Source organism: Gallus gallus, chromosome 13 (genome assembly GCF_016699485.2).
Source record: "Gallus gallus isolate bGalGal1 chromosome 13, bGalGal1.mat.broiler.GRCg7b, whole genome shotgun sequence".
Lineage (NCBI taxonomy): Eukaryota > Metazoa > Chordata > Aves > Galliformes > Phasianidae > Gallus > Gallus gallus.
The window spans coordinates 1925961-1934535 of NC_052544.1; positions in this window are offsets into that span (position 1 = coordinate 1925961).

An 8575-nucleotide genomic window follows, 5' to 3' on the forward strand; every position below is an offset into this window, starting at 1 on the left:
GAAACCCGTCGGAACCAGAACATTTGTATGTGGGATCCAAAGTTAGGATCTTACATTCCTTTTCAAGAACTTCAGCAGGAGGAGAACCAAATAAAAACTGCTACTGTTATTTTTCTTGTTGTCAGTCTATGGTTACAAGTGAAAGCAGAATAGGCCTTTTTGCATCAGAGGATATAATACAATCCGTAGGTGTTGCAGGAAGAAAGAGGAAAGAAAAAGCAGAAGGGGAGGCGGGGAAGAAGAGCAGAAAGTTATATAAAGCTGCAAAGTTTAACCCATTTGGGGCAATAAAGGGAAAGGGAGAAGCGAGGAGGGCTGGGAAGGTTGGGACACGTTCATCATTAGGGCAGCTGTGGGGATAAAAGCTGGAGCAACACTACAGAACTGCAGAGCATGGCTGAGCCGCGGGGCAGAAGGGAAAAGCACCGCGCAAGAAATTGATTCCATTAAAAAGTAATCTCAAATTTAATAAAAGTTATGATTTGATTATAGCCGTGGATCCGGAGGGCAGGGAAGGAAGGGAGGGCGGGGAAAGGGGGGAGGCAATGGGGAGGGGGGAATCAGCGCTCAGGTCTGGTCCAGCCCCCAGCACGGTTCCTGCAGCCTGCCGGCCTTCCCCAGCATCTGCATCTCCTATCAGCAGCATGACTCCGCTATCCCTCTGCACAACCCAGGCACAGACAGGCAGGATGGAGAGCACCAGCAGGCAGCTCATCCAGCTACAGAGAGAGTTCACAAAGCCTTTGTCTCCCTATGTTGTGAGCAAAGCAGGAAGCACCCAGCAATCCCAGCACACATGCTTGCTTCTCTCTGCACTCCCACCTGCCCCACTTCCATCTGACCCCTTTGTCCTCCCTCAGCTTCTCTATATAGTTTCCCTTTCCATCTGCCTGGGTGGCTCCTGTGGTGCCATGGCTGCCATGGGACAAGCAGGCTTGGGAGATCAACCAGTGCCAATGCTGTGCTGGCAGAGCCCCACTGACAAGAAGGAGCTGACAGGGCTGGCACCTTTAGTGTCCTCAGCTGCTGCCCTTGGCCCAGCACCTGCTTGGATTGGTGGATAGAGAATTGCTTTAATCTGGGTCCAGAGGGGGTGTGGAGCCTCGTCATGGTGTGTCTTCTGCTGGTGAGCAGAAGGTGGAGAGGGATGTGCCAGGCCCCCCAGCAGAGGCTAGTTCCCCTTGCTTTTGCTGCACTACAGATGGGATAACACAGCAGAGGCATGTGCTCGATCAGAGAGATTTTGTCTTCCATCTAGAATTAGATACCAAGAACCTATGGTTCTGCTGTCCAAAATAACAATAAAAACCGAAAACGAATTGTAAGAAGTGTTAAAGTAATGTGGAAGCCCAGCCCTGTTAAACAGGAGCAACAGCTCAGTGTGGGAGTGCGTGCCGGCACTGCAACCACTGCCTGCCCCTCTCCAGGTTCTCCGTGTAACTCAATATGCTCCTATTGATCGGGTTGGCAGCTGGATGGCTGCCAGTGCCTTGTCAGTAAGTGTGCGTGAGTGATATATGTACATGCATAACATCACTACATCATATCAGTAAAGATGTTCCTTCAGGTGGAAGTGACAGGCAGGGGCTGGTAGCCGCATATCTACGTATGCACATACAAAGAAGGGTAGAGAATAATTAGTACAACACCAATTATCTGTTTTTTTTTTTTACCTTTTAAGCTGAGCCATTATGTTATTCAAAAGTCTGTGGTTAGGAAAGCAAAGAACAAAAGGAAAAAGAAAAACCAAAATTGTAGCAGGACTAAAAGTAATCTGATTTTAGGAGTTAAAAGGGATGCAGGGCTGGATAAGGCGCACTACTGAGTGGGCATGATAAAACTGATGGTGGTGATATTGAAAAGTCAAATATGTTCCAGAAATATTTCTCCTCAGTTGTTTTAAAAATAAAAAGCAGGACTGCCTATTGTGAGTTTAGAGATAATGAAATAGTTTTCATTATAAACTAACTATGGTGGTTATTAAATTAAATTATTGAATCAAATGCATTTAAATATGAGATGCTGTGCACTGCGCTTCCAAGCATCTTGGAGCAGCTCCTGGGGAACTTGTGGCCTGATAACACGTGCTGGAACAATGTGCAGTGCTGAGAGCGCAGCAGAGGGTGGGGAGAAGGGAATGCTCCATCAAAACAAAGAGCAGAACCGGACTGCTGGAGTTATTTTGCTGAATCCTGCAGAAAATAGCAGGAGAGATGGTAAAAGATTTGGCTAATAAATGGGGTATAACGTAATGTTATTCAAATACACCTGCTGAGTGACCCTCACGCAGTTTGTGTCCCTGGTAAATGTGAAGCAATGAGGGTAACCAGTGGAGCAATTTTCTGGGTGCCTCTCGAAGCCCCACGCTATGCTGCACAGCTGGTGGGTTGTGTGGACTGCGTGGGGACAATGAGCTCAACAACTCTGAAATAGAAATTAAATCCAGGGGTTCAGAAGTACATCCCGGAGCTTCAAAAGCTACAGCTAATCCTCCAACATACTTTAATGTACTTAACTCCAGGTCTAAAATACCAAATACTACCACAAAAAGCCATGTGTCAGGGGAAGGTGAAGGCATCTCTGTGATCCTTGACTTAGGGAAACCTCCTCCTTAATCTCAAACCTGGCAACCAGGTTAACCCTAGGCATGGCAGCAACATGAATCATCCCATCCAAGACTCATCCAAACATCTGGTTGGACTTGATGATCTGCAGTTGGACTTGATGATCTTTAAGGTCTTTTCCAACCTGAGAAATTCTATGTTTCTATGATTCTATGATCTGGCTGCTCATTGATCCTTGAGAAGAAACGAAAGCAAACCCAAATCAAGCAGGAAACCTCAAGATCAAATTTTGCAACCAGTAGAAGGGATGACAGTTCTCCACGACACCCCAAACCACAGGATGAAATACTGTTGAAGCACAGCTTTAGGAATAACTCTCCTTACATCCCCAAATTAGATACACCAAGGAAATGTACACCCAAACTCTACTATCACAAATGGCAGTTCCTCACCTTCCTCTGTCTGTGGGATTTACAGATAGGTTTGGGAAGGTCTGGGCACTGCCAGAAGTAATGGCAGGTGGGACCTGTGCTAGTATCTGTGTCATGGTGGGCTCAGAGGCAGAAGGGCTCAGCTGGTGCCACATGTGTTTTCACCAAGGGACCAGAGAAGGATCCAAAACACTTATGTTGGGAACAGAGCTGCTGGCTGTTGCACACTGACCAGCTCACCACCCTGTTTTCTTTTTCCTCTTGATCTTAGCACTGGGCTGCTCTGCAGTGCCCTGACTCAGCTTGTGAGTGGGAAAGCAAAGCACACTGCAACCTCAGGCAGCTCCATTTTCAGGCTTTGCTCAGCATTCCATTCATCAGGAAGGCATGAAGCCAGCCTGTGGGTATGAAGTGGGGCTGAGAACTGATGGATACAAGCTCTTCTCCCAAGTCCTCCTCACAACGATCCTGCTCTGCTGCAGGAGGAATCAGGAGCTTTGCTAACACATCACAGCTTCTGCAGTGGGATTACAGGGTTCTGGCATTGTCAACTGTTCTTGGTACTTTTCCCTGCTAGTATAATCCCTTATTTTTTTAAATTCTTTTTCTTCCCACAGATATTTGGTGCACAAATACATGAAATGGACTCTTAAAAGGTTGTTAAGTAAATACATGACCGGGTGGATTTGCACTTCATTGTTCTTCTTCTGGTTGAGTCATGGAAAATGTCAAGTGTGATAAAAAGAAGTATTTGCTTCTGTGATGGCATTTATCCATGAAGATGGTGCCTGGTTTGGAACAGGCCATGGGACTCACCGCACCAAGCTGTAGCTCAAACAGCCTCGTGAATCCTGGGGTCTCTTAACCCTGGCAGCATGAGTGCTCAGATCAAAGAGTCACAGCATCATTAAAGTTGGAAAAGACCACTAGATTTGCTAATTACCATGCTCACCAACCATGTCCCTCAGTACCACATCTCCATGGCTCTGGAACACCCCCAGGGACAGTGACTCCATCACCTCCCTGGGCAGCTTGTGCCACTGCATCACCACGCTTTCTGAGAAGAAAATTGTCCTAACATCTAACCTGAGCCTCCCCTGGCACAACATGAGGCCATCATCTCTCATCTGCCACCGTGCAGCGAGACGAGGGGGCACCGCTGTGGCCCTCCGTCCCTCAGCGGCCCTCTGTGCCCGGCACCGAGCAAAGGCCGTGCCCGCAGCCTGCCGGGCTGCCGTATGCCCGAGCCCCTCCCCGGCGCTGAGGCCTGTGCTGGGCCTCACCCCGCGGGGCAGAGCCGTTCCCTCTGGGGAGAGCGGAGGGGACCCGGCAGGCCCAGGGCAGACTCAGGAGTGCTGACAGTGGAGAGGCGCTGACTGCTTTGGCTTTAGAAAAGAGCTTCAGGTTTTTGTTATCGTTACAATTTTGTATTGTCCTTCTAAGTTGTTTATCATCCTGGTTTGACACAAAAGTCCCAATGGAGCATCTGGAATGGACCTTCATGCTGAACGTGAGTCCTTCTTCCTGTCCAAACCAAAGTCTTCTGCTTCTCCAATGGAAGCTGCCTCTGGACCTTCTCTGGTGCTGCCTGGAGGCTGCAGGAGCTCGGTGCCATCTGCTGGGCTCCTCCCATTGTCCCGGCACAGCAGCTGACAGGACATCAGTCCCAGTGCTGCCCTCTTCTTCAGGGCTCCCTGGAGGCTGCATGGAGGTCAGGGCTGTCCGCTGGACTCCTCCCATTGTCCCTGTGCGGAAGCATAGAGGACACCATTCCCACTCATGCCTTATTCCTCAGGACTTAACTGGAGGCCCCAGGGAGCTCAGGGCCATCCACTGGACTCCTGTTATCCCAGTGCAGAAGCTCAGAGGACACCAGTCCCACTTCTGCCCTCTTCCTGAGGGCTCACCTGGAGGCTGCAGGGAGCTCAGGGCTGTCCACTGGACTCATTTTGTTGTCCCAGTGCAAAAGCATAGAGGACACCAATCCCAGTGCTGCCCTGTAATGGAAATGCTAAGTCATGGCCTGAAGCAGTGACTGAGCACCTGGTGGGAAGGCAGGGCCATCCCAGGGGAGCTCAGGTGCAAGCAATGCACCTGAGAGACTGGAAGGGGTCAAGCCAGGATCCACCCCTTCCCAGACCTCACTTAAGGGTTGGCAGTGGAGGTAGGAGTATCTCTTCCCTGAGATTCCTGCTTACCTACACCCTTCCAAAGGTAAGCAGTTTTTTTTTTCCTTTATTTCTCTATCTGTGTCTGCTCCTTTTGGGCTCGTTCTCATTCTCTGAAGCCAAAGACTTTGCCACCTTGCTCTTATCATCCTATTACAATCTTACATGCCCTTTTCTTGGGGGAAGCTCATGCCCTTGAGCTTGGGGAAGAAGAGGTGAGAGGTCTTGGGGAACGATGCGGATGGGGAAGAAGGGATTCTGGAGAGCAGCAGCTGCCCCGGGGCTCTCTGGCAGATGGTGACTCTTCAACACCAAGATGGAAATCGAGAGCCCCTGCTGCGCTACCAATGGATATAGCTATGTCTCCAGGCAAGCATGTTGTCATAGTGCTTGCCTGGGCCTGATGGAGATGGATCCACCTCCATGGGTTTGTCCTCTGGAGGTAGGTCCACCTCCATGGGCTCGACGTCGCCCTTTGGTGGGTCTGCGTTCATTGGTTTGGGCTCACTGCTGCTCTCCAGAAGCCTCTGCTTCTTTGGTGGAGGAGGATTCATCCTCCTCCACGACAGTTCCCACTGTGTAGGGGAAGGATCTGTTTATTGAGCTCCTGCTCTCAGGTGGGTGCTTCCTCGACAGAAGTCAGTCAGCGACTGGTGTTCTGTTGTCAGGGTCCCCATGTCTATAGCAGTCAGCAGGGACATGGCTCATGATGTCATAAGGCGCTGGCAATGCAACCCTAAGAATGTCCCCTGACAACATAAACATGACAGTGTCAGATGAGGGGAGGCTATGGCCTGACAGTCGTCCTACTTGGCACCTGTGGGATTCTGTGGGGCTCTGTTTTAAGGTCCTTTCTCTTTAATGTTTTCACTGTTGATTCTATGAAAGTGCTCTTTTACCAGGCACCTATCTTGCTACTAAAGCAGAATCCTTGCTGTCACTCATGTACATCTCATGCTGTCACAATTCTTCTTTGGACCCGACTTTTTAAATTCATTATTAATCATAGGAAACTGTTTCTGGAAGTGGGCTGTAATTTATTTATCATCAAGTTTTCCACTGGTACGTGATCTGTGAAGTCCTTTTCCCCAGGTTGTGCCTTGGTGAATGCACTCAGGCTCTGGAAGTAGGACAGCTCTGGTGGAGTCACTCCATCCCCAGCACGGTGCTGCTCATGTGGCCACATCACTCCCTCTGTGCCACTCCTCCTGGTGCCAGTCCCACTCCCCCTCACCCCACTGCTTTCTTTGGACACCTGAGCAGCACCCCACTGCTTTTGAAGGCAATAGGTACAGCTGGGAGCATATTAGACCCACTCACATCGTAGCACATCAATATGAACACCCTTGACAAGTTCTTGGGGAGGATTTTAGGTAGGATTTTTTTTGATGAAAGAATTTCAGCACTTGCAGTTACCTATAGAGAAGGCTATTTACTAGCCAACCTATAGATCTCTTTAAATGCAGAGTTTGATTTTTTTTTTTGGTTCTGTTCATCAGAATTTTCCCAGCTTTCTGGATTTGGTGCCCTTTTGTATGTCAGTGCGCTCCTCTATCCCAGCAAACTGGTGGACCACATACAAGGCAAGGCAGGATCAAACACTGCTGAGAGCGCTCACAAGAGGCTGTTCCTCCCGCAGACATCGTGAGCACTGAAGATAATCTCTGTGTGGAATGGGGAAAGCTGCTAAAACTGGTGCTATAATCTGTAACACCAGAAAAGCTCTCTCAGCCCAGCCCATATCGCATATTTTTTTACATGGGGGAATGCCATCTCTTTCACTTCCTCTGCTCTCCCTGTTATGATTTACTTCTTTTTTTTAACCCATAAAAAGTCTGAAATGTCCTCTTGCACTTCTGCACAATTGTACCCAGGATTTTAATAGGAACATTTGAAAAATAAATACTAGCCAAGGAGCACATTCATTTTTATTATAGCTATTCTCTCTGCATATGCAATGGTGAATTAACTCTCTTTCTGCAAGTCTCTCTTGATTTTTATGTATCAGTGGAGAGAAGCTCAGACCATAAAGCTTGTTGGTCCTGTAGACATTCGTGTTCTTAAATATGTAAAGATACCCCAATGGAGCCTGTACCATTGCTCCTTTCTAGTGTGATTCTATTTTAGTGCATGTATTGCCAGTGATTTTCATTTTGTTTAATTTTCTTTAAAAGCTGAAAATCTCTCCAAAGCTGATTCTCTTCCTATTTCTGGGGCTGCCTGTTACTGTTGCAGAGTTATAGTATGGCATTGCCCGAATATAGGCAATTTTCTACTGCAAGCACATTATCATTATTCTGTCAATACATTTATTTCCTTGCAACCTCTGGGGCAGTGGTGGTTCTGCTCTAGCAAGCACCAGAAGTGGCAGAAACATACTGATCCCAAACCCATTTCAGGTTCCCTGGTCTGTGTTGCAGTATGGGGCACCTTGGAAGAGCCTCCATCTGCCAAAAACCATTTCCCATCCTTGTGTTTTTTGACCTGATCCCACTGTATCTCTGGGTTCATAGCGATGGGATGCTTATGGGTGTACAGCTTGAGCTCTGTGCCTTCTTTATTGAGTTACTTTTATGGCAGCTCATATCCTTCTGGCTTAATCTCATTTTATGTCTTTTCCCTCTCCCAGTCCTCATAGTGGTAACTGCCTCTGATATTTAAATGCCCACATACATGATCATTCTGTCCTAAGAATAACACTTTACCTCATTATTTAGTAAATGCTGGGTATGGTCTGCTTTACAAATGATCGGGGCGGCGTGGTGCTCCCGTTGCGAGGGCTCTTCTTCAGTGGTCACAATGGTAATAAATAGGTTTATTGCTATTGTCAGAGACATATGTTTTAAGGCCAACAGGGCCTTTATGATTATTTGGTTGGAGATTATGGATTGCTCAGAGCAGAATTTAAAGCACCGAGTCAAACCTAATAACGTGGAGGGGAGCGCACGTGAACTGAATGCATGACACAAAGACAGCCCCACGCAGGAGTCCATTGAGCACGGCATGAGCACACATGGCTTTAATTGTGTGAGCAGCCATCTCCAGACCGTGGTGCTTCTGTGAAGCAGATCTCCCAGGCTTGAGGTGGTGAGGCTCGTACATGTGCTCTCTGAAAAAATCACACATTATTTACAGCTTGGATTCTTGCTGTGTCGATTTCCAGCAGGCAGACCTTGGACTGACAGCATCTGTTGGCGAGCTGGCTGATGTACTGCATGAACCACTGCAGCCTTATGGGCCTGGGGATGGCGTTGGGAGGGAATTGCTCTTCCTCGAGACACCATCCCAAAATGACATGTCCCCCCAGAAAAGCACATTCCTTGCAGGGTCTTTAGAGCCACTTTGCCGCACTCGGGTCCTGCTGAGTTGTTGTGTGGCTGATTATGATGCTCTGCAAAGAGTCGTTTCACAA